The sequence below is a fragment of the Mustela nivalis genome (genome assembly GCF_964662115.1).
Source record: "Mustela nivalis genome assembly, chromosome: 1".
NCBI classification, from domain to species: Eukaryota; Metazoa; Chordata; class Mammalia; order Carnivora; family Mustelidae; genus Mustela; species Mustela nivalis.
In genome coordinates this window covers 94,885,894-94,904,992 of record NC_139020.1, presented here as the reverse complement: position 1 = coordinate 94,904,992, position 19,099 = coordinate 94,885,894, and the positions used below count along the sequence as shown (strand labels likewise).

General features: G+C 37.7%; 1 protein-coding gene and 1 long non-coding RNA gene across 4 annotated transcripts in view; one reads left to right on the top strand and one right to left on the bottom strand.

Moving 5' to 3' along the window:
- Positions 1 to 1,578, bottom strand: part of NLGN1 (neuroligin 1) — an 837,951-nt gene extending 836,373 nt beyond the window's left edge. Inside the window, exon 1 of the mRNA XM_082688953.1 lies at positions 1,399 to 1,578. The gene's annotated coding sequence lies outside the window, so the exon portion shown is untranslated. The remainder of the gene's footprint in view (positions 1 to 1,398) is intronic.
- On the top strand, positions 22 to 17,746 carry LOC309843562. 3 transcript variants are annotated; one of them, XR_014300212.1, is made up of 5 exons: positions 22 to 428; positions 2,250 to 2,376; positions 3,336 to 3,425; positions 10,972 to 11,193; positions 17,133 to 17,746. It is a non-coding gene; the product is annotated as an uncharacterized lncRNA (long non-coding RNA). The 3 variants fall into 3 exon arrangements; XR_014300213.1 differs by lacking the exon at positions 22 to 428 and adding an exon at positions 2,052 to 2,140; XR_014300211.1 differs by lacking the exon at positions 3,336 to 3,425.
- Positions 17,747 to 19,099: the final 1,353 nt, after the last annotated feature.

Below are 19,099 nucleotides of genomic sequence, written 5' to 3'. Positions count from 1 at the left end.
AGAGAGCCCAAGAAGAGAGAAGATGCATCTGCTCCGAAAGCGCCAATGAAGAGAGGACAGAGGGGGCAGGAGTGGGGAAGAGCAGAAAACACCCACCAGCAGGGGTGGGCAAAACGGCCAATTTACAAACTGCCAGGGAGAGAGATGGGGCGCGCGGGGGGGAAGGAGGCTGAAGGGAAAAATAAGGGCAAGTTTCCACCCCTCCCCAAAGGTCGAGTCTGAAAACGCGTTCCCTGAACAGAGAGTTAAACAGGGACGAGTCATGGTGTCAAGGGTGGATCTGAAAAGGAATTCAGTGTCGTGTAGTTTTCCCTGCGCTAGACTCCGCTCCATCGCGTTCAACTCCGGTAAAGGACCCTCCAAGTAAAATGAATGGGCTTAATGCAAAAACGGAAGCTGAATTTCCTCCACCGCGGACTCCTCCTGAGGTATTGCTTTGTTTTTTTTGGTTTTGTTTTTGTTTTTTAATGAAAACAAGCGTTTGGGAGGGTCCACGAACCCCAGTGCTAAAGATACCACCCAATTTATTAAAGTTCATCATTTTTTAATTGCTTTTATTTTCGTCAGAGGATGGAGCTGAAGGGTGGGCACCACGAGATGCTTAAAACAGCTATCTAGGTAGCAGTATTTTTCGAAAAGACAAAATGGGTTTCCTAAAACAGCTAAAGGGGGTCTGGGAAACTCGGTTACTCGGCTGGGGAAAAGAGACGGAAGCATTTAAACTCTACCAGACGATTAAACCTTCACCCCACCCCACCCCGCAGCCCCCCAACCCCTCACAACTGGAAAGGGGTTACGCGTACAGAAGAGAGTGAGCAGGGCAGGGGAGGGGGTGGGGAGGAGGAGGGAGAGGCCGGGAGTAGGAAGTTCTCGGCAATCCCCGGGATTCAGACAAACGCCGGAGGTCGGCGGACGCAGGAAGCTCCCTTACCTTTCTCTCTAAGCCCCGTTTGCACCTGATCTGCAACCATAAATACTTCGTGATGCTTAGTGTGCAGCCAAACGATGGCCGAATGTTAAAGAATCCTTCACGCTCCCTCCCCTTGTTAAAAAACAGGCTCAAAAGAATGTTAATACTGTTCTCGTTATCCATCGGCTCCGAAACATTCCGCTTTGTCGGGAAGAGAGATGAAAACCAAGCGCTTGGACACGCATGTATGTATTTACATATTATGCGGTCGGTATATAAACATATAGACGTTTTCTGCATATAAATCCAAAAAGAAAAGCACCACAGATGCCTCTGAAGAGGGAGGGGACGGGGAAGAGAAAAACTTGGCAAGCCAAATACATCCAAAGATTTCTGTGATCAGGAGCCACCTGCTTCAATACGCAGAATTCCCGAGAAGATTTAGAGGGAGAAGAAAAAAAAAAAAAATTAATACCCCAAACACACACTTGCAACTGGAAGACGCCTAAGACGCGTGGAAATGGAGAGAATGAGATCTCCTGAGGGTACAGATCCGCCAGCCAAGTGAGCAATCGCCTCCAAAAATCACAGGCGGGGAGGTGGCTGCAGATCGTCCCCTGCTCCGGTCCCCGCCGCCGCCGCCGCCGCCGCCGCCGCCGCCGCTGCTACCTGTAGACACGCGCACACACACGCACACACACGCGCACACACACAGCACTACCCCCTCTCCTCCCCCACCCCCCCGCTTCTTGGCGTTGCCGGGTGCAGGAGTCTGAATTAAGCTAGACCCATCTTTCAGACCCCGTCCTGCCCCCTCAGAGCCAGGACTCCCTCCCCCGCCACCCCTTCCTCTCCCGGTTTATTGCTCAGCATCCCCCCCCCCCCTGCGCGACCCCTCCCTCCCCCCCCGCGCCCAAGCCGCGATCGCAGTGGGGTGGGCTTTCAGGGGTGCGGGTCCGGAGGTGGCAAACGTGAAGCCGGTGGCGGTCCCTCCCTTTACGAGTTCCGCCCTCCTCCTTTCCTCCTCCCCCAGCCACCGAGCCTTCTCCGCCCGCTCGCGCCGAAGGCGGCAGGAGGGGTTAAGGGCTCGGGGCGTCACGTGGGACGTTCACCAAACCACTCAGAGGAGCGTGTGAGTGAACGGCCCGGCCGCCGAGCCGCGAGGCCGCGGCGCGACGGGTGTCTCCGCTGCTAGCGTCATTATGCTCGTCTTCCCGGCTCTTCGCCTTGGTAACTGAGAGCGCGGAGTTAGGGGCGAGCCCGTAGCGTGCCTCTTTAGTTTTTGTTCCTTGGTAGAGCTGTTGCTACCAAACTCCCCCTTATTTTCTGTTTCCACCAGGCAGAGGCAGAGGAGGCTCCCGGCCGCGGCGTGGGTTGTAGCCCCGATTGTGGGATAGTGTAGATGAAATGCCACTGCCGTTGGCCTCGTGCTCCTGGCTGTTCCCGCATCTTCTGCCACTGGATAGGTGATTTTTTAAAAATTCATCATAGCTCATCAGTGTTGGCTTTTGTGACGGGAGTGACTCAGTATACCACCTTGTTTACACCAACCACCTCCCACCAGCTACTCCATGTGAATTGGTCAAGGCTAGTGAGTTGGGGAACAGGGCCCTGACAACAGAAACAGTAAATTAATCGATGCTATTGTGTAATAATACAAACAACAACAACAATAAAACCCAGAAAATCCACCAGTGGGAAATCGCTAGAAGAAATCAGTGACGCTTAGTCTAGAAAAGGGGTGGGTTTTTTTATTCTTACTATATAAGCACTTGCCTTACATTTCTTAATCTCATGTATGTTTTAATCTGTAAAATTTAGGTAGAAGAAAGGAACTTTAATCAACACTTAGAATGCGGTTGCCCAGAAGTGTCGCTCATTAATTAATTAATAACACTTAATAAGAAACCTAAGATTCCAGCATATGTGATCAAAATTTTTTATAAAGTAATCTTCCCTATGACACATCATTTTTTCTTAGAAGGAATTTAGTACCACATTTTTCTGACAGTTCTAGAATTCAGTCCATCTTGTCACTTTGTTTTTTTCTTATTTTAAAGTAACCTTTAGGTGATGTGTTGACAAATAGTAGATTTCAGTATTGCTCCTAGGAAAGTGAAATTTCATTCAACTAAAACACACGTCTGGTTCTTGGTGAAAGATCTACCTTGCGCAAGTTTGGCTAAATCCTAAATCCTGTAGAAGTTCTCTGAAATTTCTAAAATTCACCAGAATTTTCTAAGAAAAATGAGAACTGAGGATCTATTTCAGTATCAATAAAAGTGCCTAATTGAATCTTTCCAACTTTCATGAGACTGTACAGTTGGGTTAGCCTGGTACAGGGCATCATTATAAAAACTGCAGAATCAAACATTTTTAAAAGAATTGAAGATAATGTGATAAAACTGTTTATTGTAATTTACAGATACAAAGTTTTGTATACTTTCTTATATCCCAAGGCTGTGGGAATCACTTTCTAATTGCGTCACTTGAGGTTGCTATCAGAACCCTAAAGGTAATAATGACTGAATATTTTTTCATTTCTAATATTTGATACTTATAGTATGATATTAATTTTAAATAGGTTCTATTGTATTTTTTCATTGTTCTTTTCACATCTACACCTTATCAGCTGAGCACTATTATCTCATTTTTATGAGTTAGTCTTACAAAAGAGCTAAGAATTTTTATCACAATCTGTAAATACGGCAAATGAGCCACACTCCTTTTGCCCATTTTTCCCACATTCCCAAACTAACCCTCTGAGGGAAATAAACCCATCCTACACCATCTGATGTCCAAAACAATGAAAGCAAGAAGTTTTGTTTTTTATGTTTTGTTTTGTTTTTTGTTGGAATCCAGTTAAGACACGGGACTCTGGAAACAAACTGCCTGAGTTTGAATGAATCCTGGATCTTCCCTGACTTTGTTATTGCCTGGCTCATATTACTTAATCTCCCTAAACCTCAAATTCTGCTTCTGCAAACTGGAGATAATAACAGTACCTACTCTGTAGGAATGTTGTAAAGATTATCCAAAATAATGCATGTAAAGCGCTTGGCACATGAGTAAGTTACTTTTCAGTGTTCACTCTATTTTTGGTATCTACGTGATGTTTTTCCTCTTCTGATTCAAACATCAGTATATGTAGTGATATTTGGGCTTAGCATTAAAAACTGATCATGAAATTTAGTTCATAGCATGGAAGTCATTAGTTCATAGCATGGAAGTCATTAGTGATTACAGAGTAATTGCTAGACCCTCCCTGCCTTCTCTTTTTCTTACGGTCTTGTATCTGTGTTCTGTTAACTAATTTCAGTATAGAGGATCACACAAATGCCAATAACGAGCTAGAAAAGAAAACATTAAACACATGAATAGGGGATGAAGGCATCAATAGAACTGTAAGAAATTGAATTCAATTCACATTGCCAATCATGTGATCTTCTAGATTTTGACATTAACTGTGCTGGAGGTTGCTGCCTTAAACTGGCCAGATACTGTTTGGAATAAATATTGGAACTCTGTAAGGTCAAATACAAGTAAAAACTTTGTGGAATTAGCCCAAATGCATCTTCTCATTTGTAGACTGGGAAGGAGATTTTAATATAGCACATAACATATTAGCATTTTCTGAAAATATTGGCTCAAAAAGCCAATGTATTGAGTAGGAGTGGGGTAAAATATCACTAGAGGAATAGTGAAATCAGCTTTATAAGTATATTTTTATGACCTAATTGTTATGATGGTAAAATTTCCTTTTCCAGAAATAAAAATGAAAATTGGAAAAGGAAGTTAGGCTTGAAGGCAATTATTATAGTGTATTTTCAGATACCTCAATGCAATAGTATATAAACTAAGTTTGCTTTCAGTCCAGAAATTCATTAAGTGGGAAGATCTTTTCCCCAGTAATTATATATATAAAGAAAATTAAATGGCATGTTCTCCTAAAGTTTAAAAAAACTTTCTTTGGAAAAAATTTTCTTTGGAAAATCCCAAATACTCATAGCAGGAGATGAGCACCTTTTTCTTTTTCTTTCCCAAAAGATTTCAGAAGGGAAAGTATTAATAAAATATCATGCTTGGATGAAATTTTACTGCAGCTTTCCTCCTAAACCATATTTATTTTACTTAAAATGGGTTAAAAATAAATAATATACCGTGAAAGATTTTATAGGGGCAGTGGAAGTTCATATTTCAGCTCCAAAAGAAATAAAAAGTAGAGCTGAATAATCTATCAATTTATAGCATTTGCCAAATATACCACTTGCACACTTTCCTGGAAGTTTTTTGTTATAATCTAGACAAAAGATATAGATGTTACTAATACAGAAAAAAACAGATCCTAACTTCCAGGAGTACCGGCATAGCCTGGTTGTATATAGTATCTATATGGCCACAATCCATCTGGTCTCCAACTCTGGTCTGTCCACAAAGCACCTCTCCTTCTGATGTAGTTTGTACAGCATGGTCAAATTCATCTTTTTTTAATCTAGCCTTTACCAAATCAAACCACTTTTTTAAAATCCTTAATGAATCTGTAATTCTATCATGTGAAATACAAACTTCTTATCTCAAAATCCAAAGTTAACATATTCTCAGTTCCACTCATCTTTATTCAGCTTTCTCTCCCATCGCTTCTCTACTTAATCTCTAATTTTCCCTTATAAGATATAACTCCCTGGTCTCCAAGCTCAGATTTTCAACATTTCTTCTCTTGGGCTATCCAAATCACCCACACTACCTACTGAAAACTTTCAAAAATACTACCTCAAAGGGTCTCTCAACCAGAAATTATTTTCCCTTACTCTAAATATAATGTGTGCCTTCCATAATGCAATTGCACAGTCTATCTGTGTCACCATTATTCCTAAATCTTTTGTTTGTCCTATCTTGTTTACAGGGTACCAATCTCTCACTCCAGGACCTTTGCACTTTCTCTGTCCTGGACTCTCTTCCTCCTGATGGCTATATGACTTCTTCTTTCCTATAGATCTCTGTTCAGATGTCACTTTCGAAAGATGACTTTGCTATTATCAAAAATACCATTCTCCTCCTCATTTACTCTGTCTCCTTAACTTCTTATATTTGCTTTAGTGTACTTATTATAACCTAATTATACTTATTTGTTTTTTTACTTCTTCACATCATGTAAATGTCCTGAAATCATAGACTTAGTCTCTTTTGTGTACTGTTCTGTGCCTGATGCATTATAGTGCTCTATACATAGTTAAACAAATGAATAAATGAATGAATGTGGTCAGTTTGATTCACTGATAGCAATTTTGGAGGTATGATTACTATCTCTAACTGCAGCCAACAATTGAACATAAAGATTTAAGAATTTGCTCAGATGTTCTTGAAAGACATTTCTTAAAAATATATGTCTTACTTAAAATACATTAAAGCTTTAATTACAGGACACAGGCCCCACTTTTTTGAGATAATGTTTAGAATGGGCATATATTAGCCCCAAATGTGTTCATAAAGCAGTGATACTCTACCATACTTCCAAAAATAGGCTGTTCATTTAAGAGCCAATGACACTTTATTATGTATGACTCAAATTATGCATTTGCTCATTTACCAGATTTTAACCATTTTAAACGCAGTATCTAGGTAATGTTCTTTTTCAGAGGTTCTAAAATTCTTTTTTGGTAACTATTTAAACATTTGAAATTTATAGGAGCAGTTATGAAAACCTAAAATAGACATTTATAATATACCATGTATTTAGTTCTTAAGTCAAGATTGCTTTGTTATTATTGAGTAAATGAATTCTTACTCACCCATCCTTTGAGTGTTTCTCTCTACCTATTACCTTATTATTGAAGGGATTAAAAGAATTATAGACATGGTTCTTCTCCATCTGTGCAGTATCTGTGAGATAGGGTCATACCTAAACAATATCGTGACTTTCTGTACAAAACCAAAAGGCTTTCCAGAGAAGGACATTCCCAGCAGAGGAACAAGTATAAAGGCATGAGCTCACTTGAGTGCAAAATATATTATTAAAGGCAAGCATCTCTGTTTAGCTAGAGCATGGGAGGTCTATAGAGGAGTAGCAAGAAATGAGCTTGTGTGTAAGCAGGGTCAGATAATGAGGGGGTTTGTGTTTCAGGCGATGAAGTTTTGATCTGACCCTTAGGAAGGGTCAGCAGTGTTGTGTAATGACATCTGCCATTTTAAAAAGTCTGTCTATAGCAGCATGGGTCGTGCTTTGAGAAGCAGAGGTAAAACCAAAGTCAGGGAAGTCAGTTACAAAATTATTGCAATAGTATGCAAAAGAGATGGGGGTATCTCAACTATGTAGCAACAACAAAAAACAACAAAAAGAAATTAAGAGTTGTGCATTCATACAAGAAAAACTTAGAAACTGATTGGCTATGGAATGTTACAGAAAGTTTAATTTTTTTTTTTTTTTTAAGCTGGAGCAACTAGGTAAGTGATACTGCCAGTTATACCAACTTTATGAAATATGGATTTTTTTCATATACTTACTTCAAGATGGAAAATCTAAAACTCAGTGTAAAATTACTAAATTCAAGGTAAAACAGTTTGAACTTGAAACTATGGAACCAGAGGATTCCAAATCCAATTAACTTACCACCATTGCACACTATACTCTTGAACTTAAAAGGAATGAACAGGTATGAGAATATGACTTTCAAATATTCAAGTTTGTATTTAATATGAGTTCAGGAAATAAACTATTTGAGCTGGAGATTACTGATAACTATCTAAAATTTAGGTATTCTGTAATGTTAATTTAAAAAGGAGTATGTTTGATGTCAAGAACTGTGTAAAACATCAATAAACATACAGGGGAGAGGGAAAGAATAAGAAAGGGAGATAAAAGGAGAGAGAAAGAGAGAAACAATCCAAGCTACAGCAAGAAAAACTCAATTGAGGATTGAATTTCTACTTAAGATCAATTTGACTAAATATGTGGAGGAAAGGATAAAGAACTAAGAGCTGGAATAAATTCATCTTCTAAATAAACACTGGTATTTTTTTTTTTTTTTAATATGAAGGATTGGTTTCTGGAAATGGCCGAATAAAATCTAATTAGACTAGCCTTCCTGAAGACAACAATTATAAAAGTCAAAGATTTTTTTGAACTCTGGACATAACACACACACACACACACACACACAGAGACACAAACACACACAAAACTACAAAAAGGCATTTTAAAGCAAACAGAAGTATGCATATTCTTTTAGGTAATCCACACACACAAGAGAAATTGTACAAAGAGAGTTCTCATTTTTGCAGATACTAGCCTGGGGTCAGGAGGAGTCAGTGTGGTGGAAAACCAGTGATTCCTTGCTTTGGGGAATCTGAAGACTGAATCCAGAGGAAACTGAGAAAGAGGGAAAATCTCAGGGAAGATAAAATAGACATACAGAAGATGCTCAGATTCTGTCTGCTCACATCTTTGGTTGACCCTTGAACCACATCTGTGTGCAACAGATTGATAGTAGCTCAAAGGACTTATTTCAATTAGTATTGGAGTCATTGACCAAATCAGATAGTTACTGCTAAAATAAAATAAATAATACTCTTTGGAAGAAAAACAATAGAACTCAGAGTTCCCATAACTTAATATTCATGACATTCAAGATGTAACCCAAAATTATCTGACATACAAAAATTCAGGAAAATAGAATATAATCTTAAGAAAAAAGAAAACCAGCTGAAACCTAACCCTAGGTTATTTATTTATTTATTTAAAGATTTTATTTATTTATATGACAGATAGAGATCACAAGTAGGCAGAGAGAAAGGCAGAGACAGAGAGGGAGGAAGCAGGCTCCCCGCTGAGCAGAGAGCCTGACGTGGAGCTCAATCCCAGGACCCTGAGATCATGACTTGAGCGGAAGGTAGAGGCTTAACCCACTGAGCCACCCAGGCACCCCAACCCTAGATTACTTAAATGTTAAAATGAACCAACCAAGATTTTAAAACAGCCATTAAAACTGTCCTTTTTGAAGTAAAAGAATATATACTTGCAGCAAATTTTAAAAATAAGAAATTTAAACAAAGGAATAGATATATGATAAAAAGAATGAAAAGGACATTCTAGAACTGAAAAATACTATGTATGAAAAAAAATCAGGACACCTAGTTGCCTCAGTTAAGTATCTGCTTTCACCTCAGGTTATGATTCTAGGGACCTAGAATCAAGCCCCACATAGGACTCCCTGTTCAGTGAAGGGCCTGCTTCTCTCTCTCCCTCTGCTGCCCCCCTACTTGTGAGCTCTCTCCCTGTCAAATAAATAAATAAAATCTTTTTAAAAAAATTCACTGGTTGAGCTTAACAGTGAAATGATGGAAATGATTAAAGAAAGAGTCAAGGAACTTGAAGATAGAACAATACACATCATCCAATGAAAAGAACAGAGAAAATTTAAAGAAAATAAACAGTATAAAGCAATCTCAAAAGGAGAACAATAGAATGGAGCCAAAAAATATTTGAGTAATGAATAGTAGTTGGAATTTTATTTATTGCCAGTGGTATGCAAAATGGTGCACCCACTTTAGAAAAGAGTTCAGATTCTTAAATGATAAACATATACTTACCATAGGAACCAGCAATGCTACTCCTAAGCATTTACCACAAGAAATGAAGGCATAGGTCTACACAAAGATTTGAATGCAAATGTTCAAAGCAACATTATTTCATAATGGCCTCAAACTGGAAACACACTAAATGTTCATTAACTGTTGAATGAACAAAGTGTATTGCACCCATATTTTGAGATACTACACAGCAGTAAAAAAGACTACAGTATTAAAAAACACACTATCGAGGTACCTGGATGGCTCAGTTGGTAGAATAGCCAACTCTTGATTTTGGCTCAGGCCATAATCTCAGAGTCCTGGTATCAAAGCCAGTCTGTCTCTATGCTCCTTGGGGAGTCTACTTGAGATTCTCTCTCTTACTCTCCCACTGCCCTTCTCCCTAGAGCACACTTGCACACTCGAACTCTCACTTGCTGTCTCTCTACTAAGTGAAAGAAGTCCAACACAAAAGACTGCTTTCTTTATGATTTTACTGATAAGAAATTCTAGAAAATCATAGACTAGAAGAGGAAATGATACAGGTTAGGAAATCTTTCTGGGTCATCAGGTCAAACCTTACATGGTAGCAATTGGAATGGAAAAGTAAGGATACATCTGAAATAGTTCAAAGGAAGAAAGTAATTATTTGGGATATTATTTTCTAATAAAAGAAAAAAATAAAAAATGCTGCACATGAATGTAAAAATAAGATATGAAAGCATGAACCCAGAATACTTTATCAGCGTTTACTTGTTGAGACAGAGTGAGAAATTACACGCTTTATTTTCCATACCATATAGCTACCCCACACTGAACAATTTATTTCTGCCAGTCTCCATTTGTTATCTTTCTTAATCCTCACAACTAAATTATGAGGTGGGTTTACTAACCTCATTTTATAGATAAGGAAACCGAAGCCCATGTTTAAGTCAATTGTTCAAGATCATACAACTAAAACACAGTAAAGCCAGATTCAAATTATAGTCTGGCATAAAATCCCTCCCCCCTTTTTTGGGCCTTAGACTCTATTTAGAGAATAAATTCTCAGTATCATCACACACTGTAATGAAATCAAGAAAAAAGCAGACTGAGAAAGGACTATTGAATCTAGTAACATTTTTGCAGGGAGCAGTTTGTGTACAGAAAAGGGAAAGGAAGACCTCGGGAGTTAAGAAGACTAATCAGAGAATGGATAAATAGAGAGAGGGTGTAACTTCAACACCCAATACATTTATCAAGACCTTCAGTGTTCTTTCATCTCTATGGTAAAAGCACTGACTACCTTTCAACATAATCCACTCTCTTTACAATGACACTGACAGAAACTCAGCTCAAGCCCAATTAACTAAAACAAGCAAATTCCTGAAAAGCAAAAACACAGTTTATTGGTTAAGTGGTTTATGTAACTGAGAAGTTTATGAGTGTATTTAGAGGCTTAACTGAGGTCATTAAGTTTTTCTCTTACTTTTTCTTCATTCTTTGGTTTGCCTCAGTTTTATTTTCAGGCAGCCCGTCTTCACTCTTGGGACAAGATACAACACCAGATATGCCCTTTCAACCTGGCATCTTCAGGGAAAATTACTCTGTTAACTCCAGAAGAAATTTTATGAAGGGCTTCAAATGGTTTTGCTTGGATGATTTATTCCTTTCTGTCACTGACAATAGTGCTAATTTGCTTTATCAAGCTCAGAACACATGATTTACTTCTGTACCAGGTAAGAGAATCCACCAAGATTTACAAATACAGTAGAGGCTGATGTAGGAAGAACCTAGGATGGTTGCCAGAAGAAAAGTGAAAAACCTTTCTGGGCAAACATACTTTATAGCGATAATGATAGTTTGCCACATGCCGCTTTCAGTTTTTCTCCTGTTAGGTCCTTTCCAGTTCCTTCTATCTAGCAGAAGTGGATTAGATATTCCAAAACCACATTTCATGCTTCCCAATCTCTGAGTCTTTTGTTCAGTTTGTTTATGCTACTTTGAGTTCCTCCCCTAAACCTGCCTGATTAAATATAAATTCTAGACACTAATGCATTGCATATATTAGGTGCTTAATGAATGTTCATTGTAGGGAATTGTCTAAGTAATTCATTAGACATTCAGGAGACCAGAAGACACACAGGGCAGAGTCACTAACCTCAAAGAGCTTTTGATTAGAAGGTTAGAGAAAACACACATACCAATAACCACAGTCTGAAACAAAACAATGCTCTGAATGCAAAGAACAAAGGTAATTCGAGAGGGAAAGGATGAAGCACATCTGAGAGAAGGGGAATAGAGTTCAGAAAAGGCTGTGCTTAAATGAAGGTATTTGAGTTGACTCTTAAAAGCGATTAAAATGCAGTGCATATTTGTTTTGAATTGAATAGTTGAACAAATGAATGAGCTGATGTAAATGAAGAGACAGATAAAGCATGTAAATTTTAGATCATCTAAAAAAAGAAAGATTAGGCTTAAATCTTAAAAGTAGTGAAGTCAAGAAATCTTTCCTTCCTTTTTCTTTTCTTTTCTTTTCTCTTCTTTCTTTTCTTCTCTTTTCTTTCTTTCCTTCCTTCTCCCCCTCTCTCCCTCCTTCCTTCCTTAATTTAATAAGGAATTGAACATGTTTGAAGAAGAGAAATATGCAGTGGGATATATTAAATTCGTTAAGAAAAAAAATAGATGTAAGATTTTGGTCTAGAAAAGTCGAGAGAATGAGATACAGAAAATAAGTAGAGTTTTAAAGACAAATCTTTTAAGAAAAAAAAAAGATCTTAAAAAGGCTTAGAAAACCAAAACAAGAGATTTTATAGGAAAATACCTTTCTTTAAGTGATGGGCTTAAATGTAAAGTGGCAAACATTAGTTCAGAGTGGATTTTCCTGTTTATAATTGTGGTTTGTTTTAAATCTGTTCAATTGTAATTTATGGACTACATTAAAGTAACTAAATACTTCTTCATACAATATCTAGTGCCTATTTCTTAATAATCTACTTCAGCCGAAAGTTTAAAAGTGTTCTTCCAGTCATTTATATATAAATAGAGGTGTTAAGTGTCCCTTACAGTATTAGGAAATCAATATAAATATTTAATGTAAAGGAAAAAAGAGATGATTTAAGTATCTTAGGATTCAAGTTGAAGATAATTGCCCTTTCACATTTCTTTCTCATTTTCTCTGTTTCAGAGAAATAAAAGTACTATATTCGATATCTAAAATAATAATTACAATTTTTAAATTCATGAAGCAGATTGCAAGCCTGAAGTAGCAGGTTCATATTTATTCTAATGCTCTCACAATGGAAAATGCATTAGAAGAACGTGATATTTGTGATGTAATTATGAAAAGGAATCTTTTAGGTTTTACCTTACCATATACATATATGCTAGGACTTCTGTTTATTTATGTAACAGCCACTTCGAGCTAACGACAACATTTGGATCTCTAGAGGGTGTTAGATATTTGCCCCTACAGATTCGGGGAGTTAATGTAAAGCCTAGGATTCCCTGATAGAAATTTTCTCCTATAAAGATTGCGTGTGTGGTGAGGAACCAGGTAAAATGTAACTCTGAAGTTGTTAGGCTTGATGACTAATGTGCACCGAAGGGTCATTTCATTACTCTAGGTCACACCTCATCTTTGCAGAAGCCAGGGGGATCTCTTCCCTCCTTCAGTTTGCTAAGAATTACACATATGGCTCTCTCCATCTCTATACATTTCTAGTAAAATGCAGTGTACAGAGGAGGAGGGAATGTGGAAACAATGCACGCCCATGAATTAAGTTAAGCCTTTATTTCTCAGCTCATCTTCTATTCAACACCTTCAAACACCCTGCCTGGTAGCCAGACTTGGTGATTTGCATACTTTGCACCTTACAGGTCTGACTTCCTTCTGTTTTCTCCTCCTGGAGCATTCCCTTACCATGCACTTCCTTCCCTTGATCATTTCCCACCCAATACTCTCAAGACAAAATGTGTGAAGTTCAGCTCAAATATCCCCTCTTCCATGAATCCTCCTCCCTTTTCCCCCATGATGAAAGTAACACTTTTCTTCTGAACTTCTCTGTCACTGTATCTGTAATACCGTCATTGTAGGCATCACTAACTGATTCATAGTGATTTTTATGAGTTTCTCATCTACCCTATTGGAAAAGTTATTTGCAGATGTTTTTTTTTTCTAAAAAATTTGGTGCATGGGTTGTCTTGCACATATAAATACTTCATAAACAGCTAGGGATTGATTATGGATCTGAAGTCCAAGAGACAGTGTGGATATATATTTTGGAATTGTCAGCACATGCATGGTGATCGAGCTGTACCAGTGACTGGGAGAGATCACTAGAGACAGTTTGTAAAAAGAAAAGAGAAGGGGCCCTAGAATAGGAGAACAACTGCTGCATTTTAGAGTGCAGGTGAGAGAGGATTCTGGAGACTGGGTAGTGAGTGGTTGAGGGGCAGAGAGATGAGAAGCATCAGATTGAGGAGAGGGATCAAAATGAGGACTGGACAGGGTCCTATCAGGACATTGATTTCTTCAGTGGAAATGGTTACTGTGGAATAATCCGAGCAAAAGCCAGACGGAAGTGTGTTTAATAGAAAGAGGAGAGAAAATGAAATAAATATGGAAAATTCATTCAAGAAGTTTGACTCTAAAGAGGAGGATAGAGATAGATTTGAAGCTGAAGAGGGAAATTGGGTCAGAGGAGGGGCTTTTGTTTTTTGCTTTTATCATTGGAGAGACTATTTTGAAAAGTCCGATGGAAAGAAGCTAGTAGAGATAGTCAGGTTTATGATAACAGAGATTAACATGGTTCTGAAGGAAGGCAGAGGGCCTGCAAGTAAAACTAAAAGAAAGAATACTACCTTTATAACTAAGAGATACATGCAGATACAGGTAAACTCATAGATTTCCTGGGAAGTTCAAAGAGCTTCTGACTGATGGTTTTTATTTGTTCTGTGATGCAAGATTCAAAAACATGTATAAATTGTTTGTGTAAGTATATATTATAGAGCAGTACTGAAGGTTAGAAAGGACCAAGGACCAAAAAATTAATATTTTAAATAGCATAAATATTCTTATTTAATGGTCATTAAAACTAAACACTAAACATAATATTATAAATAAGCATATTATAATTCCGTGTGTGTGTGTGTGTGTGTGTGTGTCTGAATAGACTTGACTATTTTATGAAATTAGGTTTGTAAGGCTAGCATGTAAAGAACCTAGTGCACAATGTTTGCTATCAAGATGGCTGAGATAAAGAAATTAAAGTACAGGGCAAAAAAATACAAGGATTCTGGTATGGTCTTCACATTAATCCTATGAAATAAGTACTATTAACTACCACCACTACATCTCTGAAGAGACTGAGGTACTGAGTTTAAAGAACTTGAAAAAGATTTGAAAAGTCATAAACTACCACAGAATTAGTAATTGCTGGAGTTGGGATCTTTATTTATCTCTATCTGTAAATATATATTCATTACCTTTATGGTAAAATCTCCTGCATTATTTACAATGTACCATTACCCGACTTGTATTACTGGCCCAAGTATTTATTTATGCTGTTAACCATACACTATTTGCTATGTACAATTATCCAAGTTGTGTTACTAAATTGAAATAAAATTGATCTTATCTTGATTTCTGGTCAAAATGGCACTATGGGTTCAATGTTTAAGGGCTTCCCCCTGCATCAAATTTATATCAATAACAAAATATATTTTTTAGTATATTAAACATATATTTTTTAAATGTTAAGAAATTGGCATTTGAATCATAAAGCAGATTGCCCTTCTAAGTATGAATGGGCCTCATCAAATTCAGTCAAAGCTTGAATACAACAAAAAGTCAGCATAAGAGAGAATAACCCTTCTTTACCTGACTGTCCCTGAGATGGGACACTAGCCTTCTCCTTCCTTCAGATTCTGATTTGGACTGGAACTTACACTATCAGCCTTTCTACTTTTAGGCCTTCAAAGTCAGATTGAAACCATACCACTGGGTCTCTGGGGTCTTCAGCAAACCTTAGGAGTCCTCAACATCCATAATCCCATGAGCCAATTCCTTATAATAAATCCATAGATATACATATACACAGAGAGAGAAACAACTATTGTTTCTGTTTCCCTGGAGAACACTAATATAGTAGTAATACTCAAAGACATGATAAATATCTCCACAAGTTCAAAATAGAAGAGAAACACACTATGGTAGGAAGGGTTAAGGCCAAGGCTGCTGGCTTTTTGGTCTGAAAGAACTCAGGAAGCCATGAGGAAGTCAACTGCAAACAAGAGGGACTAAAAGCATTACACATACAGCAAGGACCAAAGCCATATTGTGTTGTGACATTAGAGATTAGGACTGATAAAAAAAAAAAGGTGACCCCTACCTACGTTTGCTTCTGTCATTAGGGTGAGAGGCAGCTATGCCACCTGGATGTGGGTCAAGCCATTCCTTGGCTTGGAAATGAGATATGCAACATTGCTATATGTACAGGAAGAGCTCCATTTTAGAAAAATAAGATCTTGTTCTGGACTTAGGACCCAGGGATAAAGAGACCAATAAAATCATTTGAGAGAGGCAATGGTCTCAGACAGACAGATAGACATAGACACACATACACACACAGAGAAATCAACTACTCCCAAAAGGCTGCAAATTAGTATTCCAAAAAAAAAAAAAAAATTGAACTGTTACTGAGAAAATCGATTAACAAAAATTATAATCTAAGAAACAAATACACTCACAGTAAATTGAAAATAGCACAGCAATCTAAAAATTGCTTTAACCTGAGTATATTTAATGTCGTCAAGGAGATAGACATAATAATAATGCCATAAAAATTAAAGAGTAGGAATCAAAAACAATCAGGTATAAATGAAGAACAAAAACATATGAGAAGTAAGTAGCCCTGGAAGAAAACTATAACTACTAAAAATAACTGAAAAATAAAAAATGCCAGACTGGGTAAATTCAGAGGCAGTATCGAAGACTTCACCTAAAACATAGAAGAGAAAAAGCAAGATAGCAAATATTAAATATTGAGAAAAGTGATAGAGCCTTGTGCTTCTGCCTAGGACATGGAGATATGGAGAGTGTTGTTCCTATCCCAAGAACAAGAAAATGCCTGGTAAACTGCAAAATCATAACTTGTCTTGAACCCATCAGACAGCTAAGTTCTCAGGGCAAAAAGCAGCACGAACTCAAAGGAAAGTCAGGTTTCTCCACACAGAGACAGGACTTGAACACGCTTTTACCTGTGGTCAAGAGTGTGAGGAGATATAGAGGTGGATACCAGGTGAACACAAACAGGTGAGAAGAATTCAAACAAAATGTTCATAAATGGGGATGCCTGGGTGTCTCAGTCATTAAGCATCTGTCTTCGGCTCAGGTCATAATCCCAGGGTTCTGGGATTGAGTCCCACACTGGTCTCCCTGCTCCACAGGTAGCCTGCTTCTGCCTCTGCCTGCTGCTCTCCCTACTTGTGCTCTCTCTCCTTTCTCTCTCTGACAAATAAATAAAATCTTTAAAAATGTACAAAAGTTGCTAAAGGAAATCTGTAAAGAATAAAATCTTTAAAAATATTCATAAATTGCTAAAGGCAACCTGTAAGAGAATCTAGGGCCATAGACACAAAGGGAATTTGCACCCACTTACAAGTCTTTTCTTTCCAGACTTCCAACAGAGGCTAATGAGAAAGATCCCTGGCAGGGTTGGTGACTACAGAAAGCTTTCCCTCAGTGGTGCAGGCCTGGAGGAAGGAAGAGGTCTTGCAGGAAAAGCTGGAAACCCTACCTAGACCACAGATCCTGCAGAACAAACGCCGCCATCAGTCACTGAAGGAAAGGCAGCAAACTGTCACCCCCAGTGCACAGCTGAGGAAGACCCACTGCAGCTGGAGATGGATGGGAGAAAAAAAACCCTCTACGCTGCAGATGATGCCAGATATAAGTCTGACAGCATACTGGCATTTCTTCCCTTCTAATGTCATATTGTAGATCTTTTACTCTTTTTAAAAATAATTTAATAATGCATAAAGCTGAATTACTTCCTGGGCAATGTAATTTAAGTTTAGCTCTCAAGTAAAGGGCCATATCTTGCCAAGTGATATTGTTCTTACTCTTTAGACAATCACCTTCTTCACAGTTGCTGTATAACCCCTTGGGCTTTTACTGTCATTATTTTTAAAAGTATCAATAATTTTAATGTCAATGGCACAATGACCATCTACCTCATTATCAGTCTGCATACTTACCTGAATTTATGTGTTCTGTGATGAATATGAAAATAAAATATTCCTCATTATTTCAAACATTTGCTAGGGCGTTTTGAGAAAAGTATATTCTTGAACCATCAAAGCCTTCTTTAATCACTCTCTGAAGAAGATGTTGTACTACTTCTGATATAACAATGGGCCACACTTTTCTTCAGAATCTCCTTAAATCCAACTCAGAGTAGAACTCCAGTCATACGTGATTGCCTTCCCATGTCTTCCCCCTGTTGAGAAGTGGTTGGGAATGTTTGCAGGTCTCTCCTGATGAAACTTTTATTTTAGCCTCATCACTCAAATGGATCATGATATACAAACTGATGGATTGTTTAGGGGTTAAATGAAATACTGAGGTAAGAATTCAGGATTGAATAATACCCTACAACCACCCATAAAATATTTTATTTCAAGACCATTTTTATCTAACTTCAATGCCCTCAATAACTTGTTCATAGTATTGAGCAACAAGGATTACACTTGAAGATTAAAGAGCTCAAGAGCCAAATATTTTCCTGGTGTAGCCATAAGGAGAATTCACCATAAAAACAAACGAACAACCAAAAAAAAAAAAAAAAAAAAAAAAATCTGTGAAACCTAAACCAAACCACTCATAACCAAAACAGCAGAAGAAATCAGGAACATACTATCTGTATGCCAAATCTAATAGCCATACTTTTCTGAAATGGCAGCTTCAAAGACTACCATTTTTTAATATGTCCCTTACAACTTTTAACTTTGGTCACTGGACCAATGCAAGACACCATAGTAAACTACTTTGTCAGTCTTATTATCCATACACAACTCAGTGTTTTCTTTTTTTCAACTCTTTTTTTTTTTTTCAAATTGACTTTCCTTTCAATCCATCTCTAGAACTCTAGTTCTGTAGTAAATATATTTATCTACATCTTTTTTCACTCATTGTTTCCTTAAACTTCCTTATACTAACAGGGCATAGGTTCCCCTGAAGACCTGTCAGGTACTGCCTATTCATACTTACCTTTGTTCTGTTACCTCAAAGAACAAAAGGCACTTTGGCAATCTCTTAGCTCACCATTGCTGCCTTTAGATATATTACTTTTTCTCTAGAGTGCAAAATCTTTCTTCATTTGATGTGTAATATTTGGTAACACTCTTTTTTCCTGCTGTCACCCAGTGACCTCCTGGTTATTTATCTCTGTTTGTTGCACATTAAATAAAATGACTCATAATTTTTCTTTTCATCACCACCCTTGCCACCATCATAGAAAACTTCAATTCTTGCGTGAACAGTTTCCAAGAGTCTTAAAAATACTTACCATAATTGCAAGTTCTAAAACAATGATACTTTCTAACAATTGCCAATAAAACTATGGAATTTTAAAAGCAAAAATT